Source organism: Lepisosteus oculatus, chromosome 14 (genome assembly GCF_040954835.1).
Source record: "Lepisosteus oculatus isolate fLepOcu1 chromosome 14, fLepOcu1.hap2, whole genome shotgun sequence".
NCBI classification, from domain to species: Eukaryota; Metazoa; Chordata; class Actinopteri; order Semionotiformes; family Lepisosteidae; genus Lepisosteus; species Lepisosteus oculatus.
In genome coordinates, this window is record NC_090709.1 from 15,526,405 (window position 1) to 15,551,422 (window position 25,018).

At 39.9% G+C, this 25,018-nt stretch overlaps 3 non-coding genes across 3 annotated transcripts; all 3 read right to left on the reverse strand.

Annotated features, from left to right (window-relative positions):
* Positions 1–759: 759 nt before the first annotated feature.
* On the reverse strand, positions 760–832 carry trnaa-cgc (transfer RNA alanine (anticodon CGC)). Its single transcript has one exon. It is a non-coding gene; the product is annotated as a tRNA-Ala (tRNA).
* A 3,213-nt stretch (positions 833–4,045) lies between these two features.
* trnal-uag (transfer RNA leucine (anticodon UAG)) lies at positions 4,046–4,127 on the reverse strand. Its single transcript has one exon. It is a non-coding gene; the product is annotated as a tRNA-Leu (tRNA).
* Positions 4,128–7,617: 3,490 nt separating this feature from the next.
* On the reverse strand, positions 7,618–7,705 carry trnay-gua (transfer RNA tyrosine (anticodon GUA)). The gene is given in 2 exon segments: positions 7,618–7,653; positions 7,669–7,705. It is a non-coding gene; the product is annotated as a tRNA-Tyr (tRNA).
* Positions 7,706–25,018: the final 17,313 nt, after the last annotated feature.

Consider the following 25,018-nt stretch of genomic DNA (forward strand, 5'->3'; position numbering starts at 1 on the left):
CAGCTCCTGCGAACCGCTTCGAACAAACTGTATTAAGAAAATTAGGTTGCGTTTCGGTAGCAGGCCATCCTGGGCACCAGTGTGAGTTACACACTCATTTGTAAAAGCCCTTCCGCATCGTCGGGCATGCTTCACAGTGCTGGACCTGGGGTGTGGGTGCTGTCTGTGTGGAGTTTGCATGTTCTCTCCCTGGTCTGTGGGGGTTTCCTCCAGGTGCTCCAGTTTCCACCCACAGTCCAGGGACAGGCTGCCACTTTCACTGGGCAGTGCACCGTCACCGTGGCAGCATGGCGGGTCGGATCTGATTTCAGTCTTTATTTCCTTTTTTAGAGATCCTGTAACCAGGACCTGTTCACTGCCACGACGGACACAAGGAACAATAAAGCCGAAGTCTTGTTTCCCACAAGAAACAACAAAACCGAAGTATTGTTCGATGTGCCGGTACAAACTTTTAGGTTATATAGTCCTTCCTTGCTGCTTCAGACGTCATTCGGTGTTATGGTAAGGGGGGGGTCGTGGTATTTGGCCAGTTAAGAGACCCTGGCCAAATGGTCAGTTTAAGATTATGCCCCCTCGCATCTGGAATCCTTATCAGTTAACCCCCTTTCCTGCCATAAACCCCTGTTGCTTAGAAGTCTAATTTTCAGGCAGAACTGACTTAAGTTAACCCTATTTACATCTTGTCTCTTACTTCAGCCCTCTTCCATTTGCTAGTTTAAAGTTGTACAACCCATTTGTATGCGACAAAAGAAGCCACTCTGTTTCCGCCCGGTTTCGAACCGAGGGCCTTTCGCATGCGAGGCGAACATGATAACCACTACACTACGGAAATGGTGGTAAGATGTGCCCAGCGGCCCAGTGCTGAGCTTCGCCAATGCGTTTCAGCTGCCTCCAGTGCCTTTATTGGAGTGCGCTAATGGACCGTGCTCTCTCTCCAGAGACCAGCACGCCTGTCATGGACGGAGCAGGAAAGGCGGTGCCACATTCTACAGCCCTCTCCACGCAATCGGGCTACTGAAGTGGAGAAAATCGCCTCTCCAGAAAGTGCAAATATCATAGAGGTAGAGGTAGGGAGAGAGGAGGAGTACAAATTCAAGCAGAGGCCTGAGTGGAGCACTGTCGTATGGCCCTGACATCAATCCCTCAACTCTCTGCATAAAGCAGTGTCTTATGGCCATAACATCCCACCCCCACCACTCTCAATGGAAAGCACTGTCGTATAACCATGACATCCCACCCCCACCACTCTCTGCATAAAGAAGTGTCGTATGGCCCTGACGCCCACCCCTCCACTCTCTGCGTTAAGCTGTGTTGTCAGGCCCTGACATCCCACCTCCGCCACTCTCTGCGTAAAGCAGTATCTTCAGGCCCTGACATCCCACCCCCGCCACTCTCTGTATAAAGCAGTGTCATATGGCCCTGACATCCCACCCCCACCACTCTCTGTGTAAAGAAGTGTCGTATGGCCCTGACACCACCCCTCCACTCTCTGCGTTAAGCTGTGTTTTCAGGCCCTGACATCCCACCTCCTCCATTCTCTGTGTAAAGCAGTGTCATATGGCCCTGACATCCCACCCCCACCACTCTCTGCGGAAAGCACTGTCATATAGCCCTGACACCCACCCCTCCACTCTTTGAATAAAGCAGTGACGTCAAGCCCTGACATCCCACCTCCGCCACTCTCTACGTTAACCCCTGTTAACTCGCTTGCTGAATGATCTCTCAAGAAATCCCTGGTGAGATTCAACAGGTGTTTTCTTCAACAGCCACTAAAAGTCTGATGACCTTCTCTGGATTTCCTGAATATGATGTAAAATTAGTTCAAATCATTTGGTAGTTAACAGAACAAAATGCTTTGGAGGTACATTTAAAACAGCAGAGCAACACTGTAGCACTTCGTGTGTGACTGAGTTTAAATGTGTAAACCTGTCTCTCTATGAACACGAGCAAAGAGTTCTCACTCAACAGAAGATTGCGATGTGAGCACAATAATGTAAGACATCTGGTGATGCCAGGGATTGAACTCGGAACTTCATACATGAAAAGCACGCACTCTACCACTGAACTACATCCCCTATAGCACAGATGGTGGAACTGACTTAAAGATGTGCATATGTTCACTGACCACAATCCACCCTTCATGAATAATTGAAATGAATAATTTATTTTTATATCCAGTCACATGGGCGACGGTGGTTGATTCTTCAACGGGGGAGAACGTTTTTCTACCTCCTTACTCGACTGTCTTTCAATTATGTTTTCTTTGAAATCTTTTTGCATCTTTTAAGTGCTTGCGATTAAATTACGCATAGAAAAACAGCAGTACAGTTGATGTTCATGGACCGATGCACACAACTCCAGTGATAAAGCCGTCTGTAAATATTGTAGAAGAACGTAAAAGGGCGAAACAACGCTCCAACCACGGGAATGGTAACAAGAAGGATCGTGTTCTTATTTAATATGTGCTTTTGAATTGCCTTGTCAATACACACAGGCTTTAGAGATGGACAAATAATTTACAGTGGTGTTTGTAAACAAAGATGGAACATGTTTTTTTCTATACCAGGAAGAAAGGAGCAGAGTCTTAAACTTTAAGAGACAGAAACAATACCTCATCACAGCTAACACTAATTAAAACAACATCACAACAGAAGAGTGAAGCCTTGGGTGAATCAAATTAGTTTTCATTGGTTGTCTGTGTCTTCATAACTTTGTAGGTGAGAGAGAGGATTGCGAAAATGTGCGGGTGCTTCTTAGAAGTGTGTTGGTAGTACAGGTGACTTCCAAATAATTGAGCCGGGTTTTAATCCCGGCCAGTGCATCCCCAAACCTTTTCAAGATAATCATTTATCCGGTAGCACATCTCCTGAAACTAACATTCGAGGTAGGAAGCGTGCTCTTAAACACCAAAACACTCAAAAAGGAAGAAGCAGATCTCTGTACACAAGACAGTAGTGCGATATTAGAATTTCTGAGTTCTTGATGGATTCAGGCTCCTTCTCAGAGGTCCTTGCTCGCCAAATAACTTTACATCTGAGGAAGAGCACCACGGAAAAAAAACCCAACTCAACAAGCGAGCGTGTTGGTTGCTCTTGCTCTTAATGCAAGGAGCTGTTTTTTTTTCCTTGCAATAATCATTATTAACCAAAAACAGTAGCACAGGTAAGTCGCATTTGTGATTATGTCACTTCTCTGCTTCAGCAAGGTCAATAAAAGACTCTGAAAGTAGTAAAGCAAAACTGAACTCAAAATCATATTAGGAATTCTGAGCGATATCTCCATACAGGTAATCCAATAAGAACGTTGAAATATTTGAATATAATCTCTCTATATATTTCGCTGCTTTTTACCCGGAGTAAAACTATTGGATTGAAGGAATGCTAACCGCTGGGTTAAAATGTATAGTTGTTATTTGGAGAAATCTGTAAACTCGTGATCTTATATGTTTTAAAAGACAGCACAGGGAAAAACGACAGTGCTGATTATTTTCCAGAGACAGAGCACTGATGACCTCTCCGAGCTGATTGATAAAGCTCACCCAGTGGATACTCTAGCAGAACATTCACCTCTGTATCCAAAGAAACGACAGGAACAACATCAGGAAGCACAATCAATTCCCCTTTTAAATCTTTCCTGTAAGGTATGGTATGTGAATCCATGAAGTTAATCCTCTGATCTCTTTTGATCACGAACAAAGTATTTCTGATGGAGCGCTATGTTCAAAGATTTAATAAGCTTTACCCCTGCCAACGATTCGGCGTGAAGAATTAAAAGTTTCACAGACAAAAGCAGCTCACCACCACAGCCAATATTAAATGTACTTGCCGGTACACTATCATGTGCACTGCCTCAAAAGTGATCTCGGCAGACGTTGTTCCCTACATAAAGCTGAACGTGCCAAAGAGAATTTCTGTTGAGAAAACAAAATATTTTTTCTGCCTTGATGTTAAGCCTGTCTTTTAGAAAGTCTATCTCTAAACACCTCCCGCAGCCTAACAAAAAGCGCTTTTACTGATTGTATTGCAGGTCTTAAAACATTAATATTTGGCAGCAGTGGGATTCAAACCCACGCCCCCAGAGAGACTGGAGCCTAAATCCAGTACCTTAGACCACTCAGCCACGCTACCTTCCTCCATACCCATCTTCACATTGCTGGCTTGGACTAGGGGGGGCTTCAGCTCTTGTCGTCAGATCTAATGATATCATGACATGTGGAAGTGACTGCACCTTCATCTTCCGAGATGCTTTCAATAACACAAACGCTACTTTCACTGGCACAAACACAGCAATAATGAAGGTGGTGGGATTCATCCTTTGTGCTGTTTGAGGGGTGCAACTCTACGGTGATCTGCTGACTTGAAGAGCAAAAATCAAAATCCTCTGCTATTACTGTTGCTTTTTTCATAGTTTCTTCAAATCCTTCATTTGAACGTAGATTTTGAAGGATATTGATGATAATACCACATAAATTGTGGTTTTCTTGTGATCGCCAATTTTATTCAAATAACAGCCTTTTTTACAGTTCCTTGTGTGTTTCACAAGGTATAATAGCCCCCTTCGCATCCTCAGCTAACATATTTTAAAATTACAATAGCTTATACAGCATGCATGTTTACATTTATATTAAAATTAAAGTAAATATACAAGAATACATACAGTGCTAACCCAATAATTCTTGTCAGGTTCTGCAACAAATCTGCGTTGTTATTTTAACATGTTTCAGCTGAGGGTGCAACAGGAGTATAAATGAATTTTCCCGCCAGCCATTCAAAGACCAAATTCCATGAGTGAACATTATTTTCTCAGATGTTGCCGGCATTGGACTTTGCCGGTGGTATTGAATTATGTCCACAACTGTTGTAGTAGTTCCTTCTTGAAATTCGACACGTGCAAAGCACTCGTAATATCATAGGTGTTAAAGTTCGCTGAGTCTATTCGAGTCATGGTGTGTATCCCTGCCTATCATTGGGAGACGGGTAACTTTTTTACACTCAGATTCCAATCTTCAATGCTTTGTGTGAGAGCTTACATAACTTTCATTTTCTCACAATTTCTGACGATTGTTCCAAAGGGGCACCCTGTCAATTCCGAATACTTTTCAAAAATCTGCCTGCATGTTTGATTATTGTCATTTCATTTAGAAAAAGTTCAATATTGATCATAACTAAAGAAAATAATGATCACGAACAAAAAAGGGATAAAGATGCAAGTCGATCTTGAATCAGAGTTGGGTGAAACGGCTTCTGTTCTGATATGGTTGTATGAGAAACAGGAGGAATCGCCAATCTCCTATAGAACATGAGTTGAATCAGGAGTGAGACATTTCATATACTCGTGCATATGTCAACGCCTGACCTACATCGTAAAACTAAATTAAAAACTAACATTAAGTTGTCAGAGTCATTCATTTATATACAAACAAGAGACAGACCAAGTAATAATTCTACATTAGTTCAGGTGGGTAAACTTGAACTAACTAACTAATAAACCTTTTAATAATTCTACATTAACGTGTCCTACATTGATCAGACTAATTGACATGGTCTGATTCAGAGCCTGTGCAGTTCGTGCTAATTACAACAAGGACAGTTCTGATCCCTCATCACCGAACTGAACACAAGTTCAGCTGTTCTCCAGTTTTGTTACGCATGGTTTTTCATTGCAATTGAGTTCAGAGCTGGAGCTGATCTCCAGACAGTACAGTGTTTTGGGTAAGTTGTCGAAATTCGCATGAGGCTGCAGACAACTTACCCAAAGTGTTTTCTATAGCTTTCAGGTGGAGTTCATTTATATAAAACAACGTAAGTGGTATAAACGCAACAAGCCAGACGGCAGTCCAACTTATAATTTTCTGACGCGATATTCATTATGCCACTGACCCTGCTATTGTAGTGCTAAAAAACACGTTTTCTACATTTATGTCTGTTCACTCTAAAAACTCTAAAAAGGACAAAGGGTTTGTGTGTCCCGCTAAAATTCCGCTTCATTTCGAATGCAAATAAAAACCGTTTTGTTCCAAGAAATCATAGATTTGTCACATCCTTCATACTATACTTCTCTCTTGTATTAGTAAAGCATTTTGATTTAAACTGAACAATATATGAAAGGTTTCATCTATACACTTACACATAATAAGTATACGAATAAATACTCGGAAGAAGCCGCAGCTCAGGTATTAGAGAGATTTAAAATCGGATCGGAGGATTTAGAGTCCAGACTGCAAACCAACAGCTTACATAGGTCTTTTATAGAACCCTTTTGATTTCCTCTACTTTGTCCCTGTGATGTCATTGTCCTGCTCGCAGCCGAGCCCGACACACGTCTGGTTTCTGTCGCTTGACGCACACCCTGCGGTCCATGCGGGTCCTAATACCCCAGTACAATGAAGGGGACACTAAACTGTAAACAGGTGCCGTCCTTCGGCTGAGACGTAAAACCGAGGTCCTGACTCTCTGTGATCATTCAGGAGAATGGTGGTGGTGGAGGGGAGTCCCCATTACCTGTAAAGCGCATTGAGTGGAGTATCCAGAACAGCGCTATATAAGTGTGCGTAATAATAATAATAATTATTATTATTGTAATGTAAAATGCAATAAAAAATAAAAAAAAATATCAAACTTTGATTCAAAATAGATTAATGTAAAAACTGATAAAGCTAATGCTTTTTTCAGGGCTATAGCTGTAGCTGCGAGAAGGTTAAAAGCGCACAAGTGATCTGTCTTTCGTCAAAGTAATTGCCGGAGCAGTAAGACGCAGAGCACCATCCAGCAGCTGTAGACGATGTTCGGGGAAGAGCTAATTCTGTTTTTAGCACAGGGAGTGAGAATGAGCTCAGTCCGGCTCCGAGCAGAATCCATCCTGGTTTGGTTACAGTGCGCCTGAGGATCTTTGGATCGCAACGTAAAAAAAACAATTGCTCACATCGTGTGACTTCCACGACAGGAAGGAAAGATATCACTTAAAAAAATCAGAACTGAAGATTTGGATCCTGGGCCTCAATTTGATCAAATTATTAAAATAATAATTATTAAAATATCAAATTGTGTTTCTGCAACATTTCGTGCACAGTACGCCATTTTTATCTAAAAATAAAACAACAGTCACAACGAGAGCTTACACGCAGTCTGGGGTATATTCCCCTTTTATATTTTTGCCACTTTATATCGAACCTGTTATACTCCCAGAAGTGCACAGTAGCTTGTACAAATGTACAATTCACCACTGGTATAAACAGATGTGTGCCGTGTTTGCCTTTGTAAGCATTTGTTTAAAAAATAAGTTCACAATACAATAAAAACACAGAAAGCACAAACTTCATAATACAACGATACAAAACCAATACCAAATCATTATGCCAATTAAGTACCTATTCTTTGAAAACAGAGAACACCTTTATATCTACAAAAAACTTGACATTTGTATGTATTTTTGAATTACAAAGCAGACAGAGTAGTCCCTTAATTCAAAGATCGGATTTTGGCCAAAACAAGACAATCAGACGTGGGCTGAATTCGGAACAGGAACCTCTACTTCGTCGTTTATTGAACTTTTGATAAATGTCTGAATGAAACAGATTCGCTTTTTTAACTCTTTGATTAAAGTACACAAAAAGCACCTTCCTTCGAGCTGGAATCGAACCAGCGACCTTAGGATTCCCTACTGACTCCACTACAGTCCTCCGCTCTACCAACTGAGCTATCGAAGGGACGTCAAGCAATGCTCCCTAGCACATACTGCCCAATGTAGTGAAATGTTCCGGGTGATTTAAATCCCACTTCGACATCAAGTTTCCAACTCGTTTCCTTAGTCTTGTTTACCTTGAATTTAAGCCACGAACCAGGATTCTACTGTATAAACTTCCAGGGATATTACAAAATGTTTGATGGGGCATCAATCATTCCAGGCGGAAATTGACTCCTTTTTTTTCTCGAGGGATCATATTAAACATTTCATTAGTATCGAGAGGAGGATCACCATGAGACACAAAACAAATAGTTTCTTTCTGTCTTTATTAGAAAGTAGCGTTTGTGCTACATTAATAATATTTTCGTGGAAATAAAGAAGTTTCGAAATGTGGTTTTGAGTTAAATATTAGCGTGTTCATGTAATTAGTTTGTGTTTGTCATTACTATATATATATATTGCCATGTTACTAGAATTTGTAACTGAAGTTTACTAGTTGTGTTTTTTATGATGGTTAGACATTTGTTGATTACAATATTGTATATAATGTATAATTTGAACTACATATTTTTCAGGTGTGAATAGTTGTATATTTTAAGAATAAATTTCTAAAATAAATCATTGGCTTTATTTACTAGTTTCTACACCTATAAAAATCTTTCTTTGATGTATAATAGACCTTTAACTATATATGTATAGTAGTCTTCTAAATTTATCCGTATAATAAACTACAACCATTTATGTATAATAAACATATAATCAATTTCATTCTAGACCAGTTACGGAGCACAGTTACTCGTGTGGTATGCGTTCAATAGTCGTATATTCTACATCTTTTGCGCACTGGGATGTGCCGATTTTAACTTGGCAAACCAAGATACACATTTTCTAATGAAACCTTAATTAAAAGACAGTTTGTTTCTCGAAAGCGTGTTATGTAAAAAAAAGAGAAAAACGAAAATATATGGATGGTAATCTTTCAAAGCTGAAGATTTTACTTTTGAAAAATTGACATTTTATGTACTGTATGCAGATGCATTCGCTGGTTTTAGAACGTTGCTGTACTTCCTGAATCATTTTCAGTATTATAAAGTGGGTGTAGATTTTTCTTTCAGGTTAGGACGCGAGTGTGTACATGTGTTTGATTTTCGTTTCACTGATTCTCATTGAAGATTTGGGAATTAACGACGAAAGAATCAGTTGCCTCGGAAAGCAGAAGGTTTGGTTCTCAACGATATTGAAGACACGCCCATGTAGAGCAGCGGGTGATGATTTGTGCTATAAAAGACCAAGTGCTCAAAGTGACGTCTGCGTTTACCGTTTAGACTTTTCATCTCGGGCGCACTTTTAGAAAGCAAAGATAGAGCAGTTGTGTTGAATCACATTATAACAGCTGTCAGCAGAGTGGCGCAGCGGAAGCGTGCTGGGCCCATAACCCAGAGGTTGATGTATTGAAACCATCCTCTGCTATGTACACTTTATGCACGATTGATAAGCATACCATCAGTTTAATGAAGTGCATTAAAACTGTTTTTTTTTCTCTCGTGTGTATGAAAGCTTCACACTTAAGGTACTCTTTCATCTTTACCAATAGCAGATGCCCAAATGTATCTTTGGTTGTTCTGCGATCCTTCATAGTTTCCTCAATTCCTTCAAATGAACATCCATATCAAAGCAATTATGTATATATATTACAATTAAGGTACATATTAAAAATATCAACGCACATTTGTATAATGCTCATTTAATAATGATTGTCAAGGATTGTCAAGTTCTCCAACAAATCTGTGTTCTAATTTTAAAATATTTTTGCTAAGGATACAACGGGTGTATAAATGAATTCTCCCAACAGCCAGTTAAAGAAAAATTCCACACGTGAAGATGGTTTTCTTGGACATTGACTTAGGTACTTATTTGTTTACTTGTTGTAGTTGCACACGAGTAAAACACGAAGATTTCCTGCCACATTCAAGAGGGTTTGCGAAGAAATCCCTTCGATTTTTAGCGGAGATTTTGTTTACATCATCACAATCTGAAGCACATCCCTGAGTACGTTTGACCCACCAGCCCTTTGTTTAACAGCTGCACAGGGACACATTCCCGTTGCTTTTCACAACTCACATGTTTGTAGTAAAAGAAAATAAAATACTGTCATTTTCTTGCCAGCTGGCAGTATTTCTTCTGCACTGACCAGGAGTAACCAAGAAGTTCATTTCATCTTTCGCAGGCTGTAATCTACAGAAAAGGAAGTGAATACTTGTATTAAGCTAAATCAAGCCGACGGAGTTGCACTGCTGTTGTTTTTCTCCACTTTTCGTTAAAAGGAGAAAAATCACTGGCATTTTTTGTAAGCATTTCTTCTGTCCTGAGAAGCAAGATTTGTATTTTATCTTTCAGAAGTTGTATGAATTTCTTGAAGTTCAGAAACAAATTGTTCCAGAAAAGAAATGAACACTTGCTTCAAAGTAAATCAAGACGTATGTGTCTCTTGCTGTGTGTGCTCTTATCTGTCCATCTCTCGCTCCTCTTCTCTCTGGCAGTCTGTGTAGAGTATCTGAAGGGGATGTAACACCACTTGGAAAAGAAGAAAAATTCTCAGGAAAAATTCTCAGGCAGAATAAAAAATCATTATTCTCTTCTCAGTCAGATTCACAGCTCAGACTCACACTCAGACAGGATCTCAACTCCGTACTGCTCTCTATCCTCACAATCCAGAACTAGAAGATATTCAGACAATCAGTGCTGCTACATGAACAATATCAGACAGAACAGCCTGGACTCATGTCACATTTCCCCCTTTTATCCTTCCTCCCAGCCCTCTTAGAGACATAAAAGACCTCCTGGTTCTCCTCTCTGTGAACTGGGCTCAGGGGTCACTGATCTGGCAGTTGTGGGCTCTGTTCCAGGTTGAAAGCAAGAAGGTTCTATTAACGCTTTCCAGGACTTCCAGCCCTTCAGTATTACTTTCTTTACTGTATGTCAGCCTCCCAAAATGTTTATAAATGTTTTATAACACATATGAGTGTGGAATTATCTTATTATTTATATATAGTATTTATGTAATAAACACCAGTAGTGACACTATGATCAGTATATTGATTATTTGTAGCCGATGGTCCGATGGTCGTGTCTACAATAGTGACCATTTGACCAGTCTGTAGCTCTGGGCAGTGGGACTCAGATCACACAGAAGACCCGTCTGTGTGTGATTCCATACGAGCCCTGGGATTCAGCTACTCTAACAAATGTCTCATAGACCGTCTTATAAATTTACAATTAGATGAAGTCATGTAACAGTTTTACAGATAATTTAAATAATCAGACAGCAGTTTTGGCAGTGGATACATCTCCACATGGGGAAAAGAAACTGAAATATATGTGCTCACTGTGAAGTAGGAAGAGGTGGTCAGACAAGCAAAACAACTTTGCAAATAATGTGAAGTGACATTGTTTTGTGTCAATCAGCTCACAGATTTCGCTTCATGTGCCTTAAGCTGTGCAATTTGTATGGTTGTTGAATGAGATTGGTTTCTTCACAAGCCCAGTCAATTGCCCAGCTTGCCGACGCACACCTTCATGAAGACTCTCTTTAAGATTTCATTGTCAAGTCGCCTCCTTTGCATACAATAGTAGCACCGACACTAAGAGAAAGGATGAGAAATGGCGTTTATCAAGCGATTGCAGTGTTTGTTTGACTGAGGATCCTTGTGTGCTGAACTGGCCTCTGGAGAAGTGTAGTGCAGTAAAACAGAAGGTTTGTGTCACTCAAGATTGTTACAGAACAGAACAATACAATTACAATACTTTTGTGAGAGTAAATATTACTGGTGCATCACAGTTCTTATAATGGTGAAAACAGGAGCACCTTCTCTACATTTTTGACTGAAGTATTTAAACGGAAATAAATAATATCACTATGCAATTCATAAATGCAATTGAGCTCCTCTAAATGTTCTAGTCTGATGAAACAATGTATAGAATTAGGTGACAATATCGGAATTAATTCAAATGCACAAGATTAATTTTCAGCAACAAAAAAAGTGCTCGGAAATATTTTACAAGAATGAAACCTAACATTCACCTAAATAAACATTCACCCTCTACATAAGTAGAGAACAGTAGGACAGAAGGTTAGTGTCACTGGACACTGCATCAGAGAGGCCGATCTCTTCTCCCTCATTATGCAGGCTTACCCACTCATGATGAACTGTCCTCCAGTGATACTCAGCTGCCATCATCGACTCAGACATGACGTTCATGTACATATTATACCTTAATATGGCACTGCGTTACAATAATTTGATCAAAACAACTGGTGAAAAAATAATAATCAAATATTTCTTTCCTTCTTTTAGTAAAGATAAAGACTTTGTCCAAAAAAGAAGCATTTATACCTTTCCCTTTCCTACCAGCCCTTACAAGTCACCCAGTTTTTAATTTAGAGCTGGATTAAAGCTCTAGTCTCTTTGGGGGTGTGAGTTGGAATCCCACTGCTGCCAAATATCTCCAACTATCTCAGTGTTAAGAAGCAAAAAACACACATTTGCTGCAGAAGTAACAGGAGAATTTGTGCCATTCAGCCTTATAGCGTGATGTCATTTTCTCATGCTCATTTTTAGATGCTTGTGATCGAATCTATGATTCTTATGAGTGTGCCCTCCATAAAGGTAGCAGATATAACGTGCCACGTTTTCAGAGAATCGCATTAAATACAGTTCAGAAGAAGGCGACAAAGTGTCCGCTAGGCAGTTCAGCGATTTCAACAGTGTTCTCTGTTGATTAGGTCCAGAATGACACCCGTTACAACACACAGTGTCAGGCATCAAAAAGACTTCCCAAAACCCTGATCCTCTCCTTGATCCGGTGATGGCATCCAGACATTTCCTGCAACAAAGCCAGGATACGATCTTCAACAACACGAGTGAAAGGCTAATTCCCAACCTTTGCAATCCTTTGCAAAGAAGGACCGCATGTGCTCAGTGTTAAATGCACTGTTCATTATTATTAATCATAATAATAATAATTATATAGTGCCTTTAAAGGTGGCTTTCCAAAGCGCTTTACAGAATGAAACCAATAAAGTTAAAAAATACACAAGATAAGCAGGATGAGAATACACAGTTAGAGGAGACAATAGATGGTGGTATTAAATACAGTAGGAACAGAGGGGTAAAGAATAGTTCATTAAAGGCTCTTCTTTGTCAATTCAATGAAATGTTTCAGAAATGCTGAACGATTGATGTGTTTCACGCGCAGCGCGGGCTCTCCTTTGCTTACAAATATTTTTTTTCCACCAATTTACTCAACTACGATTTTTGCTGAGCATTTTGTTTGATTGCTTCCTATTGTATACTGCACTGATTTCTGTATTGTTCAGTTTCCCTGTTGATTTTAATTTCTTGTTTTCTAAGACAATCAGACCAGCTGTTCTGACCATACCTTGCACTGGAGCCACTCTTTTCTTTCCAAAGGCGTGGAGAGAGATGCTACTGCAGGTAACACCCCATGAGAAACATCATGAGCATCTGTAAAAGCTCTCTACCTGCCCGCTCCCCACACCGACGTGTGTGAGCAGGGATTTAAAGGGACATTTTGAAGTGTAGAAACATTTTATTGTTACATACTTTTTCTGTGCAGTTAGTTCTCCTTCAACTCCGCCCAACAACAGAGGTCAGTTTTAATACAGGAGTAAAGGCACATTGCACATCTGCAAAACATCACATACAGGTTTAGGGAGAGCTACATCAGTGATTGGAAGGTAGGAAGTTTCGGGTCACTTTTTTATTATAGATTCAAGCAGCCCTGAATACCTTTTCAAGAAACATTTCAGAATCCCAGTCACGTCCAGTATGATTGCTACACAGGTCTACAGTATACAATCAGAATACTGTTTGTGCGTTATATAAAACACACCGCCCAAAGTATTTCTAAAACAGGAATTACACGTTTCTGAATGCGCCCTCCTTTATAAATAAAATAAAAGGTCTGAAGCCTGCTCCAAAGAAGCACTATATTCAGAGCTGACAAAGAAGTGATAGGAAACATCTCGGAAAACGAAGGTGCAGTCATTTCCAAGCATCGCACAACAAGAGCTGAACCCACCCGACGTTCTCCAAAAGAGTAAGGTGTTGGGAGTGTGGCTGGGTGGTCTAAGTGCTGGGTTTGTGCTCCATTTTCTTCGCTGGGTTAGGTTTGAATCTTGCCGCTGCTAAGTGTTGGTGGGTTAAGACCTTCCTTCTATTGCGAGTTCAATGGGTAAAAGCTTTGCTTGACAGTCTGTCGAGAGACTGAACTAGGTGTTTCAAGATAGTCTTTGTCAGCTTAACATCAAGGCATAAAAAAGCCTCATTTTGTGTTCCCAACAGCAATGCTCTTTGGTCCCTTCAGCATTATGCAGGGAACAACATCTGCCGTGATCACTTTTGAGTCAGTGTGAATCGTAGTGTGCCGCAATTGTTTTTTAAATTGGTTTTGTAGGCATGGTGCATTTTTCTGTGAAACTTGAATGCTGTGCTTTTTCACGCAGAATCATCGGCAGGAGCAAAGCTTATTCAATCTTTGCGCACAGCACTCCATCAGAAATACTTTGTCCAAGTTTTGAAGAGATTGTGGGATTCTCTGCACACGTTCACATTGCGTACCTCAGACAACAACACCATTCGATGGGAAGTTAATTCTGCTTCTTGCAGTTGTCCCTGTGGTTGCAGTAGTTACAAAGTTGCACTTTCCTCCACCTTCTGCTATAGTATTCACTGGGTGAGCTTCATCATTTGGCTCAGAAAGGTCAACTGTGCTTCGGAAAAAATCAGCTGCAGTGTCGTTATTTTGTCGGTGAGTATGGCTGTCTTTTAAAGCACATGAAAAACACGAGTTTGTGGATTTCTCCAAATAGCAACGAATTCAGTTGTGCAGTGCTTTACTGCTTTCAGAGGGTCTTTTATCAACGCTGCTATAGTAGAGAAGTGACATAATCACAAACACAGCCATTTGTGCTGGCTGTTTCTATCACATGATTTTAACTAATTTATCATCATCTCCAGGAGAGCACCTCGCACTGCTCACTGAGCTGATGTACAGTATGTGCCCATTTCTCAAAAATTAAATATCATCTGAACTGATTTTTTCTATTTTAAATGCTTTCCTACTCTTTTAATATTTCAGTTAAATCTTGAAGTACTTTCCATTGATATTAATCCTAGTCCCGATGAACGATTCTTGGACATGGTGTACCTTGAATAATGTTCTTATAGGTTCCAGTTTGGAAAAGTGCGCTCTCCAGAAGCTACCGAAACCTCCAATGGTCACACAAAGCTTAATGCAATAGCAACGTTTGGGGTTGAAAAAGAATATTACTTGCTATGAATACGAACACTGTTACAGGAGGCGCGTAAGGACTATTTTAGCTCAGATCATCAATTTATCTTACATTTCTACTCCATTAATATCGCTATTGAGTGCTAAAGGTAGGTCCTGGCAATACTTCATGAGATCTTCTTAAGAAAACTTAAAAAAATAGATTTCCAGTGCTGAACAAAAAGTAAAAAATATCGATTATGTGCAACTGATAAAATCTCTCTTCCAGGGATGTTGTAGCCACATGCAAATTACTTTATCAGCTTTAAAAGTTTCTTTTGCATTTATAAGACGATCAGCATGACACTCAAAACATACCTGTATTCAGTAAGCGCTGAGTCTGCTGGCTGAGCAAGTTGCCTCCTCTACACACAATAGCAGCCCTGAAGCTAAGATAAATGAAGAGAAATTGCTTTTATTGGGCACTTTTCATATCCGATGAGCTTGACATCTCCCAAGGGCGATGGAGTTTTTTTGCGACACTGCTTTTCCCTTTTTTCTTCTTTCTGTACTCTGATGGAAAAAAAAAACGAGAAATCATGTAAGGGAAAAATGTATTTTTTTTCATGGAGAAAACCTGCACCAGGAAATGTTTTGTTTTGAAGAAGTGATTTAACATGATACATGACCTAATTTACTGGAGTAAATGCTCACACTGCAAGGTCTGCTTTACTACAAGAGAGAAGTAGAGTGAAAGATGTCATAATTTCACTGCGTTGTTCAAGAAAACATCTTTTTCTTTGAATTCTAAATCAATCAGAATTTCAAAGTGACACACAAACCCTTTGTCTGTATTAAAGAGATGATATTTTAAAACTGATAAAAATGTAGAAAACACGTTTCTCACTTAGAAATTTTAGATGGGATGGTGTATTACTAGTTGCAGCGCTGAACTTACCATGGTGCAATTCAGTTACATGATTGGCCAGTGGTTTAATGGATAACGCGTCTGATTTTGCATCATGAGATTGTAGGTTCGACTTCTACCGGGTTCGTGTGTTTTTAAATCAGGCTACTCAGAAATAGATGTCCATTATGTGAATGAACCGCACCTGAAAGCAAACGTTGGTCAGGTTTCCTTCTTTCCAGCATGAAATAGCAAATCGTTACAAAAAGCACCAGCTAATGTCCAATAGCATTTTAATTAACATGAATATACTGTAAGGTCTTGGTACATGGGATTGGATTTCATCCACAATTTAAAAAAGGGCAAATTATATTTACAGGCTTCAGACACTTTTTAATACAAAAGTGACCTAAAACTCTGTAACTTTCAGGTTAGTTTGAACCTGTAATGAAAAAGGGGCCTGAAACTTCCATTCTGTGATGTAACTGTCTCTAAAGTCGGACGTGATGTTTCACGGATGTGTAGTGTGCCCTTTCTCTTGTCGTGTTCAAAATGACTTGCTGTGTAATTTCCTGAATGCGTGTTCTGTACTGCTCTGTTATTTCATTTAGATTATCTATGTGGTGTACAGATAAAACCAAACTGCATGGTATAATTTCCGGGTTCGGCACCAGCTGAACCTGAACATACATCAGCCAATCTCGACATGATTCGAACACACAACCTTCTGATGTGGTATTAGATGCACTACCGTTGCACCACAAGGTCACTCCCCGTAAGTGCTTTTAATTCCCCCAAGGAGAAAAATCAGCGTCCCTGAAAAAGATTTTTTTTTCATTCTCTCCTGTGAGAAGCGTCGCTCTTCCAACGAGGGTCTCTTCTTCCCAGACCACAGATTATTCTTCCTGTCCGGCTCTCATACAGAGAACAGACACACTGTCTCCACTAATGTGTTTACTACATCTATAGATCTGACCCCCTTACAGCCCTGATATTCCTGGACAGGATCCCATATTGAGCAGTATTTCTCGCGTTGTGAACTTACAGTGTGTACACAATGTACTTTATACATAAAGTAAGTGTTTTCATAACTCTTGGACGTTTTGTGAAAATATTACTGGCATGTCAAAATCGCCCCCTCAACTGAACAGTTCCACCCCCCTCAGTTTTGGATAAAAGGTTTGGATAAAAAGTTTTTGAACACTTTCACTTACTGAACTTGAGCCGTAAAAAATAGTTGTACTTTGTCAATGGTCAGATAACTATACTAACCCCGAATTCACAGTTACTACATCAGACTGTTTGATGTGCAGGGGGCTATCCATCCAGGAACAGCACGTTACATAGTGTCTATGTTTTGGGGTGTCAACATTATTATGACCTTATTTGCTCAGGTGGACCAATGGCTTGCAGTAGTTTATCCTTATACTTACAATCGTTATATAACTAGGACTGTAGTTATAGAAGTTTGTACTTTCTGTTGGTTTTACAATGATTTCTTAATGATTCAGATCCTCGTTACCGTTGATGTTGTTGAAAAAATGAACACATATGGTTGATGCTCCAGGCAAAAATAATCACGTGAGTTCTGATGAACGTGGAACTGTTCTTTATCACTAAATACCAGATTGCTTGTCGTTATCTTCTAACATGAAATACTAATCAGTGGCATGCTTACGAGAATTCACTTGGATGGTTGCAACGGCTCCGTTTAAACCAAAATATCACTGCCCCCCTCAGGATTTCAGACCCCCCCCTACAGATCATTCCCCTGGCGCCAGTCCTGGGTATAATGATGAACATAGCTGCCTTGCAAGCAGTGAATCCGGGTGTGATTCCCACCTGACCCATCAACAAACCTTTTCCAATTAATCTTTGATCGATTTAAAAAAGTCTTGAAGCTGGTAGGCTAGGGAAGAAGCACTGTTTGAGTGCACTGAGGAAAATGTGCTGCTGTGCTGTGCTGCTCCAGTAGCGCAATTGGTCAGGTTGTGGTGCTTTTGTAGTGGAGTCATACCAAGGTTGTGAGCTCAATCATCACGTGGAGTAGGTTCCGTTTTCAGCTGCAGAAACGTGCTGTTGAATTTAAGTTGGTTCTTGTGTTACTTTTTCCTCTCAATGGAGCTGTATTAATGCAGGCACACCTGCTTCCATGTCAAGTTATTTTATCATTGCTCACAAACCAACACACTGCAGACACCTCTGATATTGTCACTGTTTGTGGGCCACATGTTCCTGCTGTCAGCCTACCATGATCATACACCTATAGAAATATTATTGCTGTAGTACAGGAGCGAAGAAACGAAACGAAAGCACACCAAGTTTAAAAAGGTCAAAATGTGTCAAAGCCCTTCCTCGAGGAGGATGGGGTTCAAACCTACTTGTGTAGAGTATCATGTACTAAGAGAAGAGTGCTTTAACCACTAGGCCACCTCCATACACACTTTATCCCCCTCCGGACATGAGTTGGCCTCTTTCCCCATACTCAAGGGTAATTTTCCTCTTCCACCTACAATTTCAACATTTACCTTGCGAGATGTCAAACCACAGAGCCTGTGCTGCGCTTCAGTGTTAGCTGTAGTGGACAGCCCATTGAACATAAAAAGCATATTGAACTCCTTTGACATAAGCCATTTCTCGTCACTTGCTCAGCGAGCAGGCTCAGCGCACACTGAATGCAGGTGTCTCAGAGCAATTGAGATGTGTCCAAGTGGCTGTAAAAGGGATATCTGATGCCAATGCCATGGCTTAGTTCTCTGGTTGGAGTATTCTCGGTCGCATTTAATGGCAACGTCATGGCAACGTCAGCTCAAACCACCAAATGGAGACGGGCGTGCCGACAAGCTGACCCTGCTGATGCAGGATTAACACTAGGATGCGAGAATGCTGTGGCTTAGTTGGTTAAAGCGCCTGCCTAGTAAACAGGAGATCCTGGGGTTGAGTCCCAGTGGTGCCTGTCTTGCCACACAGTTTATCATTATGGACAGCAACATGCTTCTACATTAAATTTAATGGAAGTGTTCATTTAATTTTTGGAGCAACTTGTTTTTAAAAAAATCCATACAAATTGCAAAAGATAAAATACTCATCTGTTTTGTCAGTGCAGAGGAATTACTGCCAGCTGGCAAGGAAACGAAAAAGATTTTTTTGTCTTTAGCCAAAAACCTGTGAATGTAGAAGAAAGGTGATGTGCGTTAGTTTCTATGGCACAGTCAGTCAGCGTATCCTTCAGTTAAACATAACGTTGGTAAATCAAAAGTCCCCAGAGACGCATTTCAAATTAATCCGACCTCAACACCGTCTCCCCTAAATGTGATGGGGTTTCTTTGGATGTCCTTAAGCATCCTGATAGTTGCAGAGATTTCAAACTTTTGGCACAAGTCAAACTACAAGAAGTTAATAATTGAGCGCCTAAGTCAATATCACGGGAATGTGACTATGTAAACTTAAATAGTATTCAAAATATTGCAATTTTGTTGTAGTTTAAAAAGATATTTTAGCTGGGGATCCTCAAATGATGAGGGTAGAAAAGAGAACTATTCGACACCATCAGGAGTGCTTAACGTGATAAAAGTGTTTTTTAATCACAAAGTGAAAATAGCGAATTTGTCTTTCACTTAGGCGTTCATTAAAAGCTCATTAAACAATGAAGGAGACGCTCGTGTTCCGAATTCTCTTCGTGTCTCATTGTCTTGCTTTGATTTTTAAAATGTACACTGTTGGCTATTCACTCTTCCTAACACAATTAAAGAGCCGAGTTTAGTTCAGAGGTAAAGCATCTCATGCATCGTTTTCTATCACCAGCATCTCCACTCTGGATTTCTTTTTAAGCGCGATATCTTTTCTGTGATTTCTTTCGTTTGAATTCCCTCATGTGTGAATTTCAGCGCGACACATAAACTCGTTTGTCTGTTTTAAAGAGATGCAATTTTTAAAACAGACAAAATGAAAGACTGTTTAACTAAATACACATAGAAAACGTACACCTAATTGAGAAAATTTGGACTGGGGCGATGTATTATTGTAGCGGCGCAAGCTCACAGTGGTGCACTTGAGGAATGCGGTACAAGGGCCAGTGGTGCACTGGATAACGCATCTGATTATGGATCAGGAGACTGTAGGATTGTAATGCTCTTAAACCCAATACCATAACCGTAGTGTGTTCAGTCCTACACAACCTTTCTATCGACTGAATAAGCCTCCTGTTCCATCTCCATCTTCTTCCCACACATTCCGGCTATTTCAGCACCGTTATTGTGGGACCACAGTCACAGATACGTAAGGGACACTATTCTGAAGAACCGTCTTAAATAAACAACGTTGCAAAAGGTAACAATAAGGGTTTCTTAATGTAACCTTACATTTGGCCGTACAATACAATTTTCTGTACCCTCAAAAAACTAAAAAAAAAATATTACTGCTTTCTCCTGAGAAAAACAAGTTTAGTGTCAAATCACAATAAATAATACAACAAATATACTAAATTAACACCCAGATATGACAACACACAGCTATGACAGAACACATTGAAGACTTAAAAGCCCTTTAAATTTTTATTTCCTTAATTTCCATTCTCTTCCCTCCCCAGGATAACTGAAAACTAACTATAATAAAGACTTATGCATTACTTGTAATACAGCTACTAATAAAGATATACATGGAAGTTAATTATTAATAAATAACACTTTTATTAATAAATACGTGTTAATATTTATATATATAAATATTTGTGGTGTCTGCAAATTTTTGTCGTTAAATATAATAATAATTTTCAAGCAAGTGGTGCATAACCTTGTTACTTAATGAGTACATTATTTCCATTACAAGACAGTTCTGATGTGATCAATTGTTCTGCTTAGTCCGCTACTGAGTTGCTTAAAACCTATGAAGAGGTGGTTTAAGCTAGACTCCTAATGCAGTAACATCTAACGGGCAGCAGCTGTTATTTTAGGTTTGTTGCAATTGAGAACAGGTTTAGTACAGAGTTGCTGACAAATTTCAGCGGAGTTTATTGAATATAAGTTTATTGCAATTGACCCATTGTAGCTACCAATCAGCAGCAAGGAAAAACAAACTTCACTTGTGCCTGTCAAAAAAATGGAAACAGAGTAGTAGTTTATGTGGTAATTTCAGGTACTGTACAATGTAAGAACTAATGTTAACTACTCCCATAGTAATGCGTGGGGTCCTATCAATAGAAAAAAACAATTGTTGTAACCCGAAAATACAACAAACACAAAACAAGAAGTCTTCCAGGAACCTAGGTAAATCCCGGTAGTTGTCTAACAACTACGAAAAAAAAACAAACGCAACAATTTCAAAAGAAAAAGAACATTAAAAACAAATCTGGGGAACAACAAAAACACAGAGTCTAATGCGAGAGCTTTTTCAAGTCTTCAGTGCTCCTCTCGTCTCAGTAGACCTCTCTCATATATTTGTGTACAGGTCAGCTGGAGATACACAGCTGATGGTAATTTAAGTAGGGAGCTGCGTCAGCATGCATGGGCTTCAAAGGAAAAAGTCAAGGTTTATTCCATGCTGAAAAGAGAAGGAAACACAATGTTTCAGCTGCGGAGCCTAATTTGATTGTGACTCGAAGTAAACCTTTACTTCTTCGTTTGATGTTAATTTATCTTCATCAGATACCTGATAGTATCTAAACTTAACAGTTGCTTTCAGTAGCTAAAGACACTAGGTGAGGCTTAAACTCACAACCTCGGTATAACTCCGCTGTGCACTGTTGTATAAGTACCGCGTGCTGACCAATTGCACCACTGGAGCTGTGCAAGGTGTGCAGAAACACAGGGTGAAAACGGTTTCGGTTGTGGATCCATCTATACATGGGGAACACTAAAATAGCAAGGAAAATACAAGAAAAGAAACTGAAAGAATTGTGCTAACAGCAAAGGGGGACGCAGGGAGGTGGTCGGACAAGTAAATCAGCCTGGCAGATTATTTGTATCGACATTTTTTGAGTCAATCAGCAAACAGATTTCTCTTCATGTGCCTTGAACTGTGCAGTTTGTATCTTCGTTGTAGATAGGTTTCTTCAGAAGTCCAGTAAACTGACAATAATGGAGAACTAGCTGACGCACCCCGTCGTGAAGACCCTCTGTAAGGTGATTACACGTTTCATTTTCAAGTCGCCTCCTTTACACGCAATTGCAGCCCGGACACTGAGAGAAAGCAGGAGAAATGGCTTCAATTTCAATGTGAAAGCCCAGTACAGGCTCGATGGCTTCACATCTCCCATCAATCAAATAAAATTACAGTAAAGCGATCTAAATATGACTCTGAAGTACTGGGAAAGACGATTATTTTGAGCGTGCCTACCAGGGTCTGCTACGAGGCTGAAGTTACAGTAGCTTCTTATTCACCAGCTTCTTATGCGTGTTTTTCGTTCCACCTTAAATGGTGCTGCTGTGATGTTATGTCACTTTTCGCCTGTAGATGGCTCTCTTCAATCAGTACTAATCCGGCTGGAATACTGTAGACATCTTCACTGAAAGGGAATATCCAAATAGCGACTGTCCAAATTATATTTTTGTATGGAATATATTTCAGAAAATCGCAAACCAATTTTAAAAACTCACCACAACACGGACTTACACTGGGAAAAGGTGATTGCACTTTCTGCTTATTGCTACAGCCTTCCCCCCGATTATGAAAATGTCTCACAGTTCTGACACCGCCGTGTGAAAGACAATGTAACAGACTATCAAAATCCTGAAGTACAAGAAATTTTAATGCACCAGTTTCTTTAAATATGACCCTCTGATCCTGGCATGTCAGAATACATTTCGAAAAAGTATGGCACGAATTGCACGAATTGCAATGGCACAAATTGTTGAGAATATCACTGACCTTGCCGATATTTGCAGGGGATACGAGTGTTTTGCACATGTTGAACTACGACACGTCAAAATTGAGCTCCTTAGTCAATATCACCGGGAATGTCCAATAATGACGAACATCAGTAGCTTCAAGGAAACTTAGACTCGCACATGGAGTTTTATCTTCGAATGGAGGTTGGGAGAATTCATTTATACTCTCGTTGCTCATTAGCTAAACTATTTAAAAAATATATGACACAGATTTGTTCGAGAAAATTGTAATTGCCTTAAAGAGAGTCTTCTTGAAGATGTGCACCAGCTAGCTCTCCACTGTCAATTGACAGGACTTGAGAAGAAACTGTTCTCATACAACCAACATACAAATAACACATCTTAAGGAACATGAAGAGAAATCCGTGTACTAAATAACATAAAACTGTCGCTGCAAATTATCACCAAGCTGTTTTATGTGTCTGACCACCTCTTTCCTACTTTGCAGCGAGCACAAATCTTTCTGTTTCTTCATCGCTATTTTACTGTCTCTTTCCCCCATGTGGAGATGGATCCACAGCCGAAACTTTAGGTCAGTTCCTGTTATTCTGTCTGATTGAAAGAGCTTTATTAAAGGCACTCCCATCTCTGCAAGAAAGTTATTGCTGCTCTCAACACAATATACTGCAACCAAATATAGCGATACTGTCACTGCCTGTGGGCCACGTGTTCCTGCTGTCAGTCTATTATGTCATGTTCATCCACACCCAGAAACATTACTGCTGGAGCACAAGAGTTATATAGGCGCAGTCCATAGAGCAAGAATCTCTTAATCTCAGAACTGTGGGTTCAGCCCCCACATTGGGTCCCTCTGTGTCAATTTCATCCCCCCAATCCTCCTAGCATGACCTGATGGCGTAACAGTGATACCCAGTACCCAGCGTAATTCAGCTTTCTTTCCACTTGATTCAGATTTTGATCTGAAATCATCGGCCGAACAAGAGTTTGTCTAAATCGAGGGAGATCTGCTCACAAGCAAGTATTAAACACTTCAGCATTTTCTGTTCGAATACCACACTTTGTCAAAACACTGCCGCTTCTTAAGCTTATAAGTAACGGTTTTTGAGCACGCATTGTATTGTTAATGCTTATATTAAAAAAGCATAAATTCACATAGTGGAATTTGGACTGAACAAAGTAGTCCAGCCCCTTTACAACATTACATACCCACTGATTAAAGCTTAAAACTACAGCAGCAGGAGTAACAATAATGACAACAACATGTTTGGAGTTCGGCATTTCATTTATTCTGCGGAAACATCGTATCGGAATGAACTGCCCGAGATAAAAGAGTAATTGCGGCTTCAGATCGTTTTTACAGAGCATTGCGTTGTTCTGTTCATGCTGACTACACACTTTAGATTTGTCATTTACTGCAGGCGTTGCTTTTCCAGGTTTTTCTGAAATTCCTCGCATTTGAGCCAGCACTAAAACATTTCATTCCCGTCGCTGAATACATCGTGGAAACGGTATTTGCAACGGAATGCTGTCACACATGAAACCTTTTTGTTATTCGGTTCTGAAGTTTGAAAATGAAAATAAAACGGGGGTCAATTCATAGGCTTGAAAGAAGTCCAAGCAGCATAAAAACCCGCGAATTCTCACAAAGGCTGCACCTTTCTTCTGCTGCTTTTATAAATCTGCCTTAAACATTTGAATGCATACCTTACTGCTGCTAACCACATTCACGTGTTTACGAAGCTTTTTTCTGTCCGTTATGTTTTTGCTAAGCAGTTTCTCCGTTTTCCTCGTACTGTGATTGTCAGCGAGCACAACAAGACTGAAACAGTGTAAAGGCAGGTAAAAAAGACAGGGTAAAACGCCTGATTGTCGGGAGTGGGATTTGAACCCGTGCCTCTATTTGGAGAGTGAAACACAAAGCTTAAAAGACACGAAGTTGTGAATTTGCTGTTTTAAACTGCTCGACTGTCCTGAAAAAAATGTGTGCTGATTGCTTCTTTCTTACCAAAAACCCAAACACACATTGAACATTTACCTCTACCATACATGTCAAAAGCTCACTCCCCATCATTTCTATCCCTTTATTTCATTCTTTTGATGCATGTTTTTGCACATAACCTGTTACCTTTTTGTTGTTTTGCACACTGCCTGTTGTTGTTTTTTGCACATCGGCTGTTGTCTCTGTCTTTCTTTTGTTATACAATTGTATTGTTGTTGTGTTTTTTTTCTTTGTACTACTTATGTCCGAGAGCTAGCTAAATAGCATTTCGTTATACCTTATACCTGTGTA